The sequence below is a fragment of the Hetaerina americana genome, unplaced genomic scaffold, assembly GCF_022747635.1.
Source record: "Hetaerina americana unplaced genomic scaffold, ioHetAmer1.1.p SCAF_8, whole genome shotgun sequence".
Classification (NCBI taxonomy): domain Eukaryota; kingdom Metazoa; phylum Arthropoda; class Insecta; order Odonata; family Calopterygidae; genus Hetaerina; species Hetaerina americana.
In genome coordinates, this window is record NW_027287427.1 from 38,718,790 (window position 1) to 38,738,386 (window position 19,597).

General features: G+C 40.0%; 1 protein-coding gene across 1 annotated transcript in view; it reads left to right on the plus strand.

Moving 5' to 3' along the window:
• insc (spindle orientation adaptor protein inscuteable) overlaps window positions 1-19,597 on the plus strand; it is a 136,142-nt gene that overhangs the window by 38,470 nt on the left and 78,075 nt on the right. The gene's annotated exons all lie outside the window — the stretch shown is intronic.

Here is a 19,597-nt window from a genome sequence, read left to right on the forward strand (position 1 = left end):
TTCGCCTACCGTAGAATGATAGGGGTAATAATACATTTTCAACGTCATTGCCAAAGAGACATCCTTCCACTTTAAATCACTTCATGAAATGACATATGCGAGAAATTTCCATTCATTAATTAAATGCCATGTATTTTAGTTCTGTTACCTTTACAAATAGTAATCCAAATCCATTTTGATTCTTTATAAATAAAAGTTATGTCTTATATATTGACCATCCAGCTGATGAATGTGACTGCATCCTTCCAGACTCTGTAGCATGTCTGAAATTTATTTGGGTCTACCAACTAGTGACAGTGAAAGTTTGTCTCTCCGTGATCATTGTATTATTTTCGATTGCACAGTTGTAGTATTCCCATTCAGTGTGAAGAACTGAATAAATGAGACAAATGAGTTCAATTAAAATAAGTTAGAATATCTGTATAAGAAGAAGTATGGATAAAACAGAGTGAGGTTTGTGAGTTGGTTGCCGTTGGATTTCAATACTATTGCACATTGGAGACTGTTCTTAGGTTAGGGTGCCCTACGAATCCAACCTCCGACAAGCCGACACCTACTTCGGGTGGCACAGTTGTCTCCCTGCGATCCCGCCATCCTGGTAAATGTATATAATAGAGGGAAAATAGAATACCAGCCACCGCACCAGTCTAAGCCTCAAGATAATCGCAGCATTGATGGTGTCCTTATATATCATACTCCGTGGCTGAGATTTATTTGGCCTTTTCATCGGGGAGTAATGATAGCGTCGATCTTTGCTGTTTCGTCCGAGGCAGTGCACACGAGCTATCCATTAACCGAAGGCCCAGCGCCCCAGCCTCCTTGAGAAGAGTGCCGAGCGCACGCACGTCCATCAATTTCGCCGTCGTTTGGGGGGGGGGGGGGGTGCGCGAGTGATTCCGCCGATGAGGTACGTCATCGTCCCCTCCTCATCGCGCCCGCTCGCGGCTCACGGGCGGGGCGCGGTCCAGGGTTCAAGCCCCCGCCGCAGCCGTTCCAAAGGTGGGATGGAAATCCCACCTCCCACCACGTTGCCTCGCGCTTCGTTGCTTTTCGAGGCGGCGCGGTAATTTCCTTCTCCCACGATGTATGCTTCGGAGCCTCTCACGCCCCTAAACCCCCTCCTTCCCCCAACCCTCATCCCCGCCCAATCAGTGAGGTGATGTGGGTGTGTATATTTTTCCCACAAAAGACGAAGGGGGGTGGGGAAGTTTCCGCCCGTGATTCGTGATTTCCGAACACCGTGTTTTTTTTCCGTCCCCGCGAAAACTCCCCTACACGTCCGCAGCACTCCCCACAGGCTCCCCGCACCCATTACCCCCTCCATACCCCCGCCCCGTAGGTTTACGAGTTCCTAAAGAGTTGGAAGATCCAGGAGGTATCCGATTCCGGGATTCTGGTGGTTGAAAAGTTACCACCATGAGATATTGTCACAGAATAAGTAAACTTTGTATTTTTTCACAAAGAGATTATTACACTACTACCGGTTTCGACGCATGGGTGGCAGGATCAGGTTTGTTTATTATATTTGTATGTTTAATACCTGATGGTGTCACCTAAGCGTCGAAACCGGTAATATTGTAATAAAGCTTTGGTAAAAAAATGCAAAGTTTACTTATTGATCATGAATTTTCATAAAGTAAAGCCTGAAAATATCGAATTCATAAGATATTGTGCTTGGCCTCCTTATTTAGTTCATCCAGTATGGATTAGACGATATAAGAAGTGGGAAACCAGTCGAACCGTACAATTAGAGATAAAAGATAGGAAAATATCGGTAAACAGAGTAGCCACCAAAAAGAGTAAATCTATAGAAACCTCGACGCAAGATGAAGGAAGAATATATTGGCCCGATATATCGTCTCCTTTGATTTTGGCTTCTGGAGTTCGATATTGGTCATGCTTGTCAAAATGTTTCAAAATAAATGAGATTTGATTTAGATGCATCCTATTAAAGTTAATATTAAATTCAAAGAACCGATGCCGCGACAGTAACTTTTAACGGAGTCATCCGCTAATATGCATTAAATGCAAATCTTTCAGAGTATGAAAAACCATTCACCTTGACCGGAATCAATGTTTATATAATATTTAACTATCAAGCAAATAAGCAATCCAACTAATCAATTGATTTATACCCTCTTCCGAATATATCCACTCCTTTTGTTTAATGTATTAATCAGTGATAGCTTTTGTACTACGTATATCGGATGATTATCACCTGTATCTAAATCTGGACCATGTGTTGCGTTGTCATAAATAAAATAATTCATACAAATGTAAGTTATTTCTTTCCTTCGTTTCAAACTAGTGGCGGTATGAATTGTGAAACTTTTTCGATTATTTATTTTGAACTTAAAGATCATTACTTACCAGGCATCCAATTTGCTTACCTGAGTTATGTCCCCATTTCTGAAGGACTACATCGATTTGACGCAGCGTAATATGGAATTTAGGTATATCAGCGCTCGCACCTAGTGCAAAAATTTCTCGGAGAAATAAAATCATCATTTCAATACGGCGAAGCTTAAATATTAGATTTTATGAAAGCGGTAACATTGAAAAATAATGTGGAATGAGAAATTACAATATAAATAGGAGCGTTTTGTCACTTTATAATATCGACAACATACACTACTATATTATTTAATACTCTGTTGTAACATACTCTCGACCTTTAGAATGAAATGAATTCATAACAACTGTAGCAGCATTAACATAAAATATCATATAATAAGTACCTGTATTATACGATATTTGGCATCGTGTTGAAACAATTCCAGGGCAGTTTTTAAATTCCCGGAGTGTAAGGTCATTCCTGGAGTGTGGAGTGAAAAACATAGTACCTAAGCTAAAACATTTTGAAATGTCAACATACTGTAAAAATAATAATGCCCACCTAATAAACTATAGAGAATTATAGAGAAACTACAGTCATTATTATAATATTTCAGTTATGTACGTCTCAGCGTTTTCTTGAGACTCCGCTGATGTGCCACTACCACGTATTGTCATTATATGGATAATTTAAAGGAAACTACTGTAATGTTTGCTCTAAGACAGAACGGAATGATCGGAATTTACCATATTTTCGAGAGTGTAGAGAATTCTATAAAATGCTATCTCTTAATTAGGTATGCCTAAAACTAATATTATTAGTATTAAATAATTAATAAGAAGCATTACCAAATCTATGGTTTTTAAGAGAAGCCCTGTTCGTTAAGTTTTAGCTATGAAGATAGTGCGCGTCACGTGAATTTCTTTGTTTATTCTGCAGAGTAACAACTAAGCAAAGTCAGCCCTTGATAGTGAGCAACGAAATATTGTTGGTTTTAGCGAATTATGTTTTTCTGCACTCTGTCTCACCCCCGCCCTCCGATAAGACTCCCGTGTCGTAACCTCTAGGGATCGCTGACATACCCTCACGAGATCTCTTCTCACGAGGGAAGAAAGTGAATCTCGTAAACGAGAAATAAATGAGTGGTTTCGAAGAAAGGGAAAAAAGGGAGAGAGGCTGGGGTCTGTGGGTTGGTGGCGGGAAGGAGATGGTCGGCGTATGCGGTGGAAGGGGGGAACCGGTGGGTGGGCGGGTACGTTGCGAGAGAAGAGGGGGGGACTTGAGGAGGGGAATTAGGGGAAGGGAAACAGGGGAATTCCTTTCGATGATTTTTTTCATACCCCCTCCCTCTCCCACCCTTACTTTTTTTCCTTCTTAAAGTGCTGGGAGTTCAAGGTCAGTTGTTGTACGGTAGGCGGGAGAAGTCAGGGGGTGGGAAGGGGAGGAAGAAGGGTGAGTCGAGGTGGGTGAAACCTCTCAATTATTTTTTTTGCAATTTCTCATATTTTTTAAAGCCCTGTAATTGGTAGCAATAGAAACCACCACTCGTGTTTGTTTATATTCCGAGGAAATTTTCGTCCCGCGTCATGCTTAAGGACGAACTTAGCGGTTTTTGCCACCTGAGAGACCTGCAGACGTCTTGCTTTTCGCATTTGTGCCGGAACGAATGGACGACCTTCCGTGGCATTTTCTTTAAATCTGTTTTTTCGCTCGGAGGAAGAAAAAATACTTTCAGATCTCAGTCTATAAGATAGTTTCCTATTTTTATCGGTGTAATTATGCTAAATAAACTGAAAAGTATCTTTGCTAGTTTTCCGTATCATGGTATTACGAATACTATGAACTTTTTTCACCCATCCAAACTTACTCCTCAATTTTTCCAAAGCTTTTTCTATCTTAAACTTATTTATTATTCGTTTCCTTCGCAGTTATATCTTTGCTTTACTTGATCTTTCTAATGAGTTCATTTCAATCTTGCACATTGTCGATATCTTCGGCATTCCGCTGCCTCGCCAGTTTTTAGAATTGTTCATTGTGATTGATGGACCATCTTCCAATGGACTTAGCAGAAATACAATTATAAAAGAAACGTAAGGAAGCCTTCTCAACATGAAATACAACTGAAAATAATGTGATTTGTACTTGCTAATACTTTCGTAAACTGATGGTTCGAAGTTTAAATTTATCCCTAAGGCACAGGAAAATTCAGTGTCACTCGTCGTAAAAACGACAAAGCAATGAAACCATCGCATTCTGAATAGATAAAAATTTTTAAGAAATAAAAATTGAAAAGAGAGGGAAGCCAGTTCATCATCCTTCGGTATTTTTTTCCGTAGGCGCCCCATGTCTAACCGAGCAAACACTGTGATTCCCATGGATTACTCGGCGAATTGCCTATGTTGTTCTAGCAACTGAAACCTCTCACTGAAAAGGGTAAAATAACATTTATCCGTGATCGGAAGTAGGTTATCTCAGCCGAGGTGAAATATAACTGTCGCGGGATATGGAGCGATAAGCAAAATGTGTGTAGTGGAACAGGGGGCCGTGGTAGGAGTGACCGCAGGAGACGCGTGTCCTGAATACCGGCGCGGAAAACGGTAAAAAAGGATTTATTCACCAACTCTGTGAAACCAGTGGATGTGATAAACTTATCTAGTTCGTGTTCCGTTTCCATGATGGGCTACTGCGAGATTTTTCCGCACCTCGCGCCAAAACACTCAGGAGCGCTGCTCTGCGGGAGAGGGGAAATAAAACGTGATAACAATCCTAACCAAGATCATTTACCAGGCTTTGTAAAGACGTCTTTAATTGAGTGAGAGGGAAGGTGAGAAATGTCCAGATTTGAAAACGATGGCATCCTAATCCTAGGTCGCTGCATAGACTCGAAAATGTTCACAGAAATCTACCCTTTCTGCAATCTTCGAATATGTTATTACCTGTATGTTGATTGTTATATTCTTTTGTTATCATACTATTATGTTAAGCTTCGCTCATGTTAATTTTACAGAGGAAAATGTCTAAAGTTATGAAGTATTTCGCTGTCGTACTCGTACACAACTAACAGATCCCTTGGCGCTCCTACGTAACTGCGTAACGTTTAGCATAGCAAAACACCCATACTACCATTTGTAATGAGTCTACGGGATTTACCATATACTTATAGAAATTAATTCAACTGTCTTAATTGTGATGTAGGGAAGTTCTTTGATAGTTAAAATGCATTATTCATCTGCATATCGCCTCTATTTCCTTTTGTTCAATCGTGACTGTCTTCTTGGTTTGGTGCCATATAAAAGTAATCGATTTGTTGAAGTCGAGATGTCTCATCGTGCCATTGGAAATTGATATAAAGAGTCGGTAAAATAAGCCCTGAGAATGTAAAAATCTTTTTATTTATTTATTTTATTACCAAAGTGTGAGTTTAGTGATAATATGAAACAAAGATTATTCATTTTTCCAGAAATAGAAAAAGGCTAAGTTAATCGTTAAAATAGGAGGCCTAAAACTAGAGCAGGTGGAACAGTTTACGTATCTCGGAAGTGTTTTTGGACCAAATTGGTCAGAACAGTAGCGACATTAGGAGAAGAATTGCGTTAGCCAAAATGTTTTACAAGGAGGAGAGAATTGATAAGAACACAATAAATATCTGTACTGACTGTATCTATTATTTTCTAAATATTTCTCCGGTACCTCCTATGAAGTCATAATATTATTTATGTAGAGAGAGGTGATTTTAATTAGTAATCTCTAAAATAACCTATGAAAACCACTTTTCGAGAATTTTTTTCTCTCTCTCCTTCCATTTAGATCTTGTGTTATACTGTGATTTACCCCAATTTAATGGTATATAAAAATATATATTTTTTCTATATATATGTATACCCAGGAACTTAAGATGATGTAAAAGTTGAGGATATATGCCATTCGCTACACACACATATATGCATATGTATGAATGTTTATATATATATATATATATATATATATATATATATATATATATATATATATATATAAGCATTCATACATATACATATATTTGTGTGTGTGGTGTATGCATTTATCCTAAGCATTTGTGTAAAACCTTCCATTGTTTTTCTACTTCTACACTGACAATGTCATGCCAGGTGCATTAAATCAACTCGCTACGATGAAGAATTGACGAGTTCCACGAAAGAATCAACTTTGCGCTATCAGAATCTCAAGACACATCGGAAAAGCGGCACGTTAATGCAAGACGAGACACGACTGTTCGCATTGCCCCTAATGGGAAGACGAAGATGAATCATTCGTTGTAATGGAATGCTTAAAATGCATTTTCTCCTGGTAAAATGAATTCCATTTTGCGGAAAGTGTGTACGTGCGGAATTACATTTAGGTCAAACGAACTTATCCAAATCATCACTAATCACTGGCTGCAAACCCTTTCATGACCGTTTATAATTAGTGTGTGTTGTATTAACATTAAACTAGTCACCTAAATTAACCAACTGAGGCCATAACTAGGGTTTTACTTTGTCTATGATAACAATTGCGCATTCAACTACGAATAATTTATGGTATTGCTGAAGTCGTCTCTAAACTTGAGGAGTCCGTCCCATGAATCAACTCTTTACCAATGAGATTGTGTACCAAATTTTCGATGACCTTTTTAATCTGTAAAAATGGTTTTGACGTCTCCATTGTTTTGATGGTGCTATGATTTCGATGGCTTAAGATCGAGATGTCAATTATCGCCCCCAAATTAAAGTTGCTGGCGAGGGGTCATCGAAATTCGACGTAAACGTTTGCCCTCCGAAAATTTTTTCCTAAGGTCGTTTCTCTGCCCAACGCGACAGGTTTCAATCCCGATCCGGTACTGCTTGCTTGGTGCGAGAACATAATCGGGTCATAATAAACGTAAGGGTCGAATGCACGTCCTCGCACCACGCAGGAGGTCGTGGTGGGCGCCCCCACGACCCCTTTGCCCCCTCCCTCTCCTCCTCCCGCGCCAGCGTTCTCCGCCCGCCCATTGAACCTGCTTCCATCCTCAAAGGGAGAGAGGGAGGGAGAATAAGTGAGCACAAGAGTCTATCGGCCGAATTCCACGACCGGCGCCTTTCATCTTTCTTTTATGGCTCGTCACGAGAGAAAGGAAGAAGGGACTCCCACGGAACCGAAAAGGGAAAAAAACGCGCTCTCCTCCAGCGCTTTCCTTCCTCTTCCAGCCGGAAAGCCTCCTTTCCCAAAGTAAATGGAAATTTTTTCTCCATTTAACCGCAAAGTTCACGAATATACCTCCGTCTCCTACTCTCTCTCTCTCTTTCCTAATTTTCTAAAGTCCTCGTCTCCTCTCAGAGAATTTCCGGAACCTTTATCTTCCTTTCTCGAATGCATTATGTGCCGGGACGTCGAAGACGATCAGGAGTGGTGATCACCGTGGAAAAGCGGAAGAATATCCCTCGATTCCCCGTCCATTCCTCCGCCTCCTTTTCCCCCCGCCCAACGCACCAAGGTTCCTCTCAGTCTGATTGACGATGTGTGGTTTACGAGTGGGGACTTCGGGATTCCACGTTTGTTCCCTCGTTTTCTCACGAACGCTGCTTCAAAAAGCATTCGAATGGTCATGGCCAAATTTGGAATAAATGCATCGGGCAACAAATGCTCGCCTTTTGGCTTCATCACTCTCTTCTATCTCCCATAATGATGAGGCGTCAAAAGTCTCATATATATTCCGTCTCACAAATGAATCCTCCCTTTTCGAACTATTTATTTTATTGATTGTAATTTGCTCAAACGTCGATTTTTCTATCCACTATGCGTGAGGAAAGTATTGTATCCCTGCGAAAATCTTATCCGGCATTTCTTCTTTTTTGAGGTTCCCGAATCACATTCGTACCATATCCCAATGCATTTATCAATTTTTCTATCTGCATAAATCAGATGCCTGTATTTTCAACCCGAAAGTGGTTTGATAGGTACAGCTCACCTAGTGCCAATGCTAATAGGGTGTGTGAAATGCATTCATCATTAATTCATCAGGTTATAGGGGCCAGTTACTTCCCTCATGCCACTCAAGAACCGACAACAGAAAAATTACACAGCTTGGGTGGAGCTGAGATTGCCCAGAGATGTCACCCAGAATAGAATCCGGTACCTACGGTCGGGAGCCCAATGCTCTATCCACCGGTCTACCATGTCCCCTTCTATATGTGTGAATGACTGTGATATTTTGGGTTAAATAACTCATAAAGTGAGAGAGAGGAATTTGGATATTTTACTTTTTAACTACTACGTACTTACGTCTACCATAATGTTAACTTCCAAAATTCATCTTCAAGGTAGTTTATCTTAGATTATTTCTCACTTAAATTTCCAACAATTCTAAAGAATATAACTTAAAAATGTTAAATAATATGATTTCACAACATTCAGATCCAAGCATCCTTCTCTAAAACTAATCGGTTGGGAAATATTTTAGTTTGTGCCAAGAAACTTTGCTTTTCCGCTAAGAACATTATATTCACGACCTAGATTTCGTTACGGCGTAACATTTTCAGGCAATCTACGAGCGTATCTCGTGGCAGCGTAGCATTTTTCACGCTGTAACGAAACTTGAGTAGAAAATATAACTTTTTATGTGGAAAATCTAAGGGTCTTCTTTTATTATGAAGGATTTCCACTAGGCGCCAAACACTGTGTTATTTAGTTTGTACTAGCTATTAGCGAGTGATACTTTTACAACCTATCACTTTCGTATGTAATTAAATTCTCTGAGTTTAAAAAGAGGCATATTTTCATAATATGCTTACATGGTTATAAATTAATAAAAGGTGTCGGTATATTCAAAATATGGAATATTGTCTCATCAGATAAGGCGGTTACGAAGTGCTCTATATGTGTTGAAATTCAGTTCCATCCTTATGAGGTAAATTTAATTTATCATCGTCTTGTTTGCTCGTTAACGTTAGCGTAAGGAGGATCCTACTGGGTACGGAATATTCTGACACAAATTTGCCGCGAGAACAAGATATCCAGCTGGAACGGAAATATTATGGGCTGTGCCGGTTTTCAACTAATGAGTTTGGTCAACCTTATTTTATGATATCTTTTTCAGTTTCGGTTGTGATGATTTTACTTTCACGCTTCCGTTTTTGTCCCACCATATCTGTTTTTTGCTCTAATCATGACAAACCAGCATATATATTTTTATTCTAACTTGCTACCCCATTGTAATAAAATTCTGATCACCCTTCTAGCATGCCATGACAATTATTGTGGTGGTAATGTGTTGCTGGGGAAAACGATATTATCATATTTTTCAATTAGCGATTATTTATTAGTTATCTATCATGGACAGCTTACGGGATCATCCAAGTTCCTTTCAGTGTTATTGATTTTTTTTAAGGTAATCTACCGGTTAAGGTAGGTTTTTGGATGGACACAACTACCAAACAAACATTTTATTATTCCTAACAAAACAAAAAATCCATCATCCTACTCTATATCAGGTCCCTCTTCATCTCTGAGTACTTTCTTCCTCCCTTCATCCCGTCCAACATCCCTATCCTGTTCCTTCCCTTTCCTCGTTTGCCCAACATTCTCCCCTCTATCACAGTCTTCAACATCCCACTGCCGGTCAACACCCCCTTCATCCACTTTTCCTGCCTCCATAGGATTTCTCCCAACAAACCCCTCTCTTCGCCCACCATAACAAGTACTTCCTCGTTTGTTTTCTTTTCTGTCCTTTTCACTTTCTCCATTCTTCTCCACACCCACATTTCAAAAGCCTCCAATTTACGTCTATCCTCCTGCTTCAATGACCACGTTTCCGTACCGTACATAGCTACGCTCCATATCAAAGTTTTTACGAGTCTTTTCTTAACATCCTTACTCAAAGTCCCTGTCATCAACTCCCTCCTCCTCGTGAAAGCCTCTTTGCCTAGCGCAATTCTTCTCCTTACGTCCCTACTACTTTGACCTTGTTGGTCCAAAACACTACCGAGATACGTAAACTGTTCTACCTGCTCTATTTTTTGCCCTCCTATTTTAATGTTAAGCTTGGCCTTTTTCTTTCTAGAAAATCGCATAACCTTTGTTTTATTAATATTGATTCTCATCCCAAACCTGTCGCACTGAATTTCCAATTCACTCAGCAATGCTTGCAGCCCCTTGGCTGACTGCAAACTAAAGCTTGGTCATCAGCAAACCTAACTGATTTTACGAATTCCCCGCCCACCTTCATTCCTACCTCCAGTTCTTCCCATGCCTCTTTAATCATTTCCTCTGCGTACAGGTTGAACAGCAACGGTGATAATGGGCAACCCTGCCTTACACCCCTTCCTAACACTGCCCGTCCTGACTCCCCGTTTCCCACCCGCACCTGAGCAGTCTGACACATGTACAGGTTGCGGATTAGCCTCCTTTCCCTCCAATCTATTCCTATTTTCTGCAATATAGTATACTCATTAGTTTTTCCCAATTTACTCTATCAAACGCTTTTTCGAAATCTACGAAACAGGCAAATACCTCCTGGTTGTGTTCTATATTCCTCTCGATTAAAAATCTCATTACTGCAATTGCATCACGCGTACCTCTCCCCTTCCTAAACCCAAACTGATCATCCCCTGAGAAATCATTTGCCCTACTCTCTATCCTTTTGCTTATGATCCTAAGAACAACTTTAGCTGCGTGAGCTATCAACCTTATTGTCCTGTAGTCCTCACATGACGTGGCCTTTACCTATTTCGGAATAGGAACTAAAACTGATCTCACAAAGTCTTCCGGCCAGATTCCCTCCTCATAAATACTACGGATCAGCCCATATAGCCTCTTCCTCCCACACTTTCCTAAGCATTTTAAAAGTTCCACGGGAATGTTATCCACCCCCACGGCCTTATTTAGTTTCATCTCCCTTAATGCCCTTTCTATCTCATTGTCTAGTATGCCTGGGCCTAAGCTATCTTCCTCTACGTCATGTTCCTGTTCTATGTCTAACTTTGTTGGTCTAAGTTCTTTACTATACAGTTCTTCTATATACTCCTTCCATCTCTCTTGGATCTTTCCTGCGTCAACTATTGATTATAATCTAAATTTTTCATGACCTCAAAATCTCTCGAAATTAAGTTATCAGTTTGTTAAAGAGTTTTTAATGCAAGCCACTCTGCAGAATTCAATCTGCTTAAATTTCGCGACAGTTCTCTCACACAACCTTGAGGCCATCTCATCTCGTGAATGCAATAGTTTTAAGGGCATCAACTTTACCTTCGAGTACATTGAAGCTTTTTAAGAGTTATTTTTACGATTTAAAAGATCGAAACTTGTTTAGAGCCAGTTTTTTTTCGTCTGTAAGGGGTCGTTCATCTCCTAAATCATTAACCTTGGCGGAGCTCGTATTTTTGCATTTTATGACGAACTTGACCCTTCATTACATCCTTAGCTAATTTCATTAATTTTGACGATTTTAATAAAAACAAAACTCGCAGATAGCTTATCTAGATGTTTATATGGGTCTATATAAATAATGAAAGAAGTAAAAATGATTTTTAAATGAAATCTTTCGGAAAAACGCGAGGGTTGTGTCCATCTTTATTTTTTCCTGTTTCCCCACTTTATTATTATTATAGATCACGTCGGTGGACACTTTGCGCTTCGTTGACATATAAACATTTTCCCAAATTCAATGTGGATTTTACCGTAAAATTAAGGTCATTCTGGAAGAAATTAGGCTATATGTATCATAATCACGCTGCATGAATCTCTTACCGTTATTGAAATCTCAAGTAAAATATCTCCTTCGTCTCTATGTTACAAATATAAAATGCATAGATGATACATTTATAAAATTTATTATAACAAGTACTTACAAGTTTCAACATATTATAAGTTGAAAATTACTACGATCTTTAGTGCATTGTTCATTTTTTCCATCATCACCATAGTGTAATAGTTTCACGTGGAAACCTTCATGAAAAGTGATTTTAAAATATTACTCTGAAGGATTCGATATTTTTTCTGCCCTTATGTAACCATTAAATTAAGTGAAACTGGAGTACCAGTGGACTTGATCCATTGGTTAAAAGAAGGCATCCGATGCCCTGCTATCAATCTCTTCCGCTCCTCTTTAGCTCAAAATTTGAAGTAGGATTCATAAAATAAAAGAACGCATCTGTTTCTATTTTTGAGCGGCCTGTCGTGCGCTTAAGAGAAAGAGACGTTCTACCATGAGCTTCCACAGCGACCACGGTGTTACACCGTCATCTCCAGGCACTTAGCCACGTCTCAAGCACTTGACGCCGAAAGCCACTTCTCCCCGAAGCATGTATATGCGTCTGGCGTGTCACGAGCCTTGTATTCATTTTCCGGTTTTTTATTGCCCATTCGTGCGTTCCTGCGCCTTGGGGCTCAACTCCCCCGCCGCTCGCCCCACGCGAGGCGAATGTTTCTCGTCGGATAGGGGGCTGCAGTCACATTCCGAGTGGAGTTCTTACTTAACAATTTCGTTAAGGCTTTTGATTTCCTTATTTCCGAATTTATTATGTTCTCGTGGTCGTATCCCATGTCAAGTTACCTTCCAACTGTGTTGAGGGTAATGGTGGTTGTTTTGGTCCCTCCCCACAGCAGTTTTCACTCATGAGGACTTAATGAATAGAATGATGTTGTAATATAGCCAAGTCTCGACAAAATAGAATTGATGCTTCCATCATGGTTTCACTTGATAGAATTCTTCCGGAGGAGTATAACAAATGATGTGCCAACCAGAAATAGCGCTCATTACCAAAGTCTTATTATGTATTAAATGTTCATTTTTTCGAAGGAAGTACGCGGAATTGAAGAGGGGATCACGGTAGCGACAGATGTCAGTTTGAGTTTTGTTAGGAGATGATTCGTTTCAACTTTTTATGGACTGCATCCATCCACAACCTAACTTAACCGGTAGAATACCGATAGTAATAATAATAATAATGCGGAAAATGTTAAATGAACTTGAATAATTGACTGGATAATTTATTTCCACCTCGGTTTTCAATCTTATGTCCTCATCAGCATCAGTCGAATTGATTTATGTGATGGATTTGAAGAAGACATAATATCCTTTTCTCAAATAAAAGTCTGAAAGAATCATTCATTATTTTTTCTTTTATCGTTCATACAAACGGCGGTTTAATGCGCACCACGACTGAACATTGAATCAATACATAATTCATGGTTTATATTCCGTTTGAATCTTTTCATGATGCTGAACTGCAAGGTATAAAAACCCAGTGAGAACATCTCACTATGAAACCCTGAATGATCCAGAGTTAAATTTATTGGGGCAGGTCATAAGTTGTAGTTAGGATGAACTCTGTGAAAACTAGCGGTAGACACCAATCGCAGTATTCAACGGAAAGATTGATTTGATGGTTGGTTACCTTACCTGGGTGGGGATCTTATCTCGCGAGGGAGAAAATTCTATTCCTTATGCGAACTCGTATATATACTATTCTACTCGGCAAGTCATAATTTCCAAAGAAACATGAGGGCCACGCGAATTTGAACGTGAGCCCTCTTGTCAATTGAACACTGTACTACACACTAGGCCACTTGCTATTTTAAGGGATATGTTAGCATTTTTGTTTGTTTCTCATTCGTCCTGTTTTATTCACAATTGATTTCCTTGGGGGCATCCAGCATGTATCGAAATTTAATCCTCGTATAGTTATAAAAAATTGCCTGATTAGAGTAATTTTATGGGCTCCTAATAATTCTCCATCCGACCACAGCCAATTTTCTCTTTTACCTAAACGTTCAATTTTCTTTTTCCCAATGTTTTGCTTTTACTTCACTTGGAGGCACAAATATTATCACCTCGTGGATGAATGCTATTAATTATTGCTGCATTTTATAAACTTTTAAGTGTTTCTTCGACGCAGTTTTATTTTCCCGGTGGATTTAATTTAATATGCATGTTTTGCAAGTAGAAGGAAATTAATAGCCACTTACATAATCCTTTTTTACCCTTCTGAAATTTTCATTAAGATGAAGAGAGAAACATCGGGCACTGGTCAATTCTTACGCTTGATTCGGTCAGTTCGAACCCCTCTCTTTTGGCCCCTCCGGTCTTTTCCCGTTGTAATTGCCCTACTTATTTCAATTTTTCTTAAATATATCAATTAACAATGCACACATGTGCTGTTTTCCTACAGCCGAAAACATCTCCAGAAATTTTTTCAGGAAATAATAATAGTTACTACAATATTTCATTCAATGCATGGGTTGTGAATGTGAGTCATGTGCTGAGGTTTCGAACAATCCAGCGTGTTACATTCATACATATAGGTGATGAGGAGTCTGCAGCTACCTTCGATTTCACAGAATTTTCCTAGCATACAGGAAATTATGGGACTCGGGTTTAGATGGGAACAGCGAGGGGCAATGGATTTGATCTCGGGACCCTATGGTCAGCAGTCTAACGCTCCACTCGCCATGCCTCGATGTCGCCTATCAGGAAGCATAAATGCTCTGTAATAGCATATTTATAGCTGCGATATGAATTAAATCAATTATTAGATATGAGAATATTAATAATATTATATAAGAGTGTAATTATAATTTAAGTTTCTCCTTAGCCGTCTTACTTTTATGCAAAATAAAATTGCATCATTAAAACGGTACTAAATACGATGATAATTAAAAATTTTTAGACATAAATAAACAAAATGCCTATCTTTGCAGCCCCTTCAAAGCGAAAAATAGTCTCGCAACCTGTTTCCAGGAAGTATTTTGGCTGGCCGTAGTACCCATTTTATTTTAATGCTTAAGTACCTCCTCAACTGTCTCTGCCCTCGAGAACGTCCATTCTAACAAAGAACCATAGTTTCTTCTGCATGCCGGGAAACTGGGAATGATGACGGCTAGCGACGTAGTTAGAAAAGATATAAGGAACTGTAATGGAGTTTATTTTATGGCAGTCATATATGTTAAGGGGTGAAATCCAAAGCCTCTTTCGAAAATTAAATTTTTGCATAGAATAGGAACTATTTCATCGAAACGTCACCTCCAACCCATTCAAATGTCAACATTAAAAACCTGGAAACATAAAGTCTAGTCGTAGAAGGCTCGAGCAGTTACGAGTCTCGCATTAAACGCGCCATCTTTTGTATTCGTGCTTCTTTTATTGAAGACCACTTTGAAAATCCAACAAACTATAAAGGTCGTTTACATTCCATCGGGTCGAACACTTATCACGCACCGCCTTCCTCCCCATCTCCTCCCCGAGCTCATCGGCGTTTAAATGTACAGCTGTTGGAAAAGGGAGATAAAGATACCCACGAAATATGGAAAGCCAATGAAACCAAACAAAAAGTAATTACTAGGCGAAGAAATATTTCCCAGATGTTCCTCCTCGAATTCGTCCTTATTCGGTCCCTTGGCTCTTTGTATTTGATAATCATAGAAACCCTGGTCGGCCTATCGACCGCACTCGAGGTCTATCCATCTTTCAGATCGTTATTACTCATAATCCTCCCTGTGGTTGGCCGAGGGGTCACGGTGGAAAATGTGGGAATTTCGAAGGGTGGGGAGGGTTGCCTGAGAAGTTATCCTAGACGCTGGGCCTGGAGACGTGCGGCAGCGCGTTGTTTATGAGGTCGGGAAGGCGGAAAGGGGGCCGAAAAAGATATAGGCGCGCGTGGGAGTCCTTGCTGATGGAGAACGGAGCCGAGGGGGAAAAGGGTGATAAGTGTGGGAAAGCATGCGATGCCAGGGGGAAGGGTTGAGTGATCTTTCCCGAGGCGAGCTGGTGCGGGTGGCGGTAGTTCTTGGAAGCTGCAGGTTTAAACTCTCGACAGCGTGTTTTCGTGTCGCGGAGATTTAAAAGCCTCCGATCATATAAACCCGCCGGTCGTCATGTGTTTCTCATGCGTGGTCCATTTACAAGAACGGACATCGGACCGGAGAAATATTCCAGGAAATGGAGGATGGGCAAAATGAAAAATCCATCAGATACGGTTGTTAAATTATATTTACGTGAGGAATACAAACACTTCAGTGTGACTCTCAGTTTTGGTTAGCCGTGAAAGCGATAATCAGGGTAGGTTGTCCGCGAGTAATATAGACATCCAACAAGAGGGAAGGGAAAATGAAAAAAAAGTTAGCCTATTTTATACATGTGCTGAACATAAGATATTGGTTTTTAAAGTTCTCTGAAGTAGTTATTCAGAATTGCTTCCTATTTTATATTGCCTTTCTGCTATTTAAGGCCCACCGTCCTGAGTGACGCCTATCATCTTCTATTAATATCCTGGAAGTATTTTCCAATTCTCAGAACGTAAAATTCTTTTAAAGCTCCTTGGGAAATAATGCAGTGGCTTTAACCGTCAAATCCTCGGCTAGTTATTGTTGTTGCTGCTGTTTCCTGTCGCGGACTTCATTATTGTGTTGTTAGCAGTCTGTAACGTAGGTCCGGTAATCATCTATTGACCAGTAATTCACAGTGTAGTTCAGCTTTTTCACTAGCTTTCAATCATTATTATTAGGCTTTAATTTTTCGTGCTGTTAATTTTACTGATTAATTATTGGAGTCATGCAATTAATGTCGCAACAAGCACACTAGGAAACTATTGCATTTTAATTTATAATTTCATTCTGATGATACGATAGTTGTATCCTATTTCCATTCGATGTTCCCCACGGTCTGTCGTCTTTGCACCGATTTTATGATGGTTTATAAATAAATCGAAAACCTATTCAGTCATAGCTGTTAATTACTTCATTGAATCGAAGTAATTTGGGTACTCACTTTCTGACTAACAGATTTATTTTCATGCTCAAAATTAAGTACAATTGTAAGAAAAAACGCAATTTGTCAACTTATCTGATCGTACCTTTAGCAAGTCTCTGCTACGTACCATCTTAATTTTGAAAGTAATCAAGTTGATAAGCAGTCGCCATAGTCATGTATGTCTGTTTCCAAGCATAACTTGTAAAGGACACTTCAAGTTCGTCGAGAATATGTAGGATTTTCAACACTCTTTTCAATATGGAAATTTTAATCATTTTTAACCCTTTTCTTGTGATCTCTGTAAGTCCCGCGATCCACATGTCCATCTCCACATGGCATTACTTTAAGCCAACGCGCTCATTTCTAGTGCTCTTCATTCTATGCCTTCTTGATAAAGTAATATGCGAGCACTCATGATGAAAGTCAGTTTCGTCGTTGAGGAAGCCCTTGAAATTCTAGACAAAATTCTGCGGTAGTTATTAAGCACATTGCCATAAATATCTATGAATAATAAATGAAGTTATACTCCATCTTAAGAATGTTTGGTCTAACTTAGAGTGGGTTTTTTTATGAAGGCATCGAAAGAATTTCCAAATTTAACTTTTACTACAGGTATTCAAACTAGTATAAATACTTTTCCCATGTTTTAAAATAAATAGGTAATGGTGTGAATGCATTGGAATTGAATTTTTTCTTCAATTTTAAAATTGCGTACGTGTATTGTATTACATTTCCATAACCTTCGCCTTGCCATGCGTTCTATCTGAAACTTTCCGTTTCTCCTTAATACAATTTACTCATCTATTAAATCGCGTGTGGCTTATTGGAGGAGTGAAGGATCAATCGAAAAGAAACTCTCTAAATCATACTCATTCTGAGCCTAAAACCACCGTGCCACACCTAGAGTTTCGTTGATTTCCATCCTTTCAGATGACAGTGTGCTATTTAACTAACATTAAATTGCCCATTATTCCCTTTCGGAGCCCTATAAAGCCTTGAAAGTTTTCTGGGAACGTATGTGCCTGTATAGAATTGAAGTGACTGTTGGTGGATGGGGCCATAAACCTTAAGCGCCCCGGGCAGCCGGGAGGCCTCGCCCATGCCATGGACTAGACCCGTATACTGTATGCGCGCACCACGCGAGTTAATAACCTATTCGTGAGGGTGCACTTCTCGAGCAACGTTGTAGGAACATCCGGGTTGTCAGAGTCACGGTGGATCTTGTTCGCCCCCTCGGGACAGAATCACATCCCGACTCTGTCAGCTCTCGTAAAGAGATCCCGGCGTGTGCTCGCTCTCTGCTCCCCTCACGTGGGTCGGCGTCCCATGTTGACGGAGGAGAGCCTCAGGTGCGCTGTTGTATCTACATCGAGATACGTATTGAACAGCTATCATTTCCGCTGATGGTTTCTCAATCAATCGGTAGCATCTGCAGGGATCAGGGACTTCACGGTGACTTGGAATCGGCGGCGAACGACCAGGCTGCTAAGAGTATCAGAAGAGTATTTCTGCGCTCTTTGCAAAGCCTCAAAGTACCGACGTAGTTTCCCAGTTGAAGTTCTCGAGTATGGAATGGATAAAAGTAGACGGGATTGCTATATATTTACGAGGGTCATCCGGAAAGTAGTACCCGTTCGTGCCGCATGAAGTGCTGACGACGCGAGTAGCCGCTGGACGAGGTCAGATAGCTTCAGTGGCTTGTCTGCCTTCTCTGAGCCAAGTTGCGTGACGCTAGCATTGCCTGTGTTGTTTCTGTGATTGTTTACAATGTTTAAAAAAATTGAGAACGCCGCCAGTTGTGAAGTGAGGGCAGTGATTAAATTCCTCAATGCAAGAAACGTTCGCCCATGTGATATTCATCGCCAATTAAAGGAGGTGTATGGAGACAATGTAATGGACGAGTCGTCTGTTCGGCGGTGGTGTCGCAACTTCAACATGGGGAGGGGGAACACACACGACGATGAGCGTTCGGGGAGACCGTCTGTCATTACAGACCAACTGGTGAGCTCAGTTGACGAATTCGTGAGGAACGATCGGCGCGTCACAATTGATGACATCTGTGAGCATTTTCCCAATGTTTCTCGAACAATTGTTCATGAAATTGTTAAACACCATCTGCATTATGCAAAAATTTGTGCAAGATGGGTCCCTCGCGTATCTCAATGAGCTGGCGGCGAAGGACTATGCAGCAGGAATACAGAAACTTGTCACACGTTATGACAAATGCCTTAATTTGCTTGGAGATTATGTTGAGAAGTAGTTTAAAGTATCCTCTTTCAAATAAAATTTTTTATGTTTGTTAATATTTACTTTTGTGTCTTTATTTCACGAACGGGTACTACTTTCCGGATGACCCTCGTAGTTTTAATATATCGACCATAACTCACGCACAAATAACACATTCAATGGCAGGGTCGACCCGAAAATCTGAAATACAAGGAGTACCGATTTCAAAAATTGTTCTGAAACTTGGAATATTTCTATAATTTTTTTGAGATAATTTCATTTTTGAAAGCAGC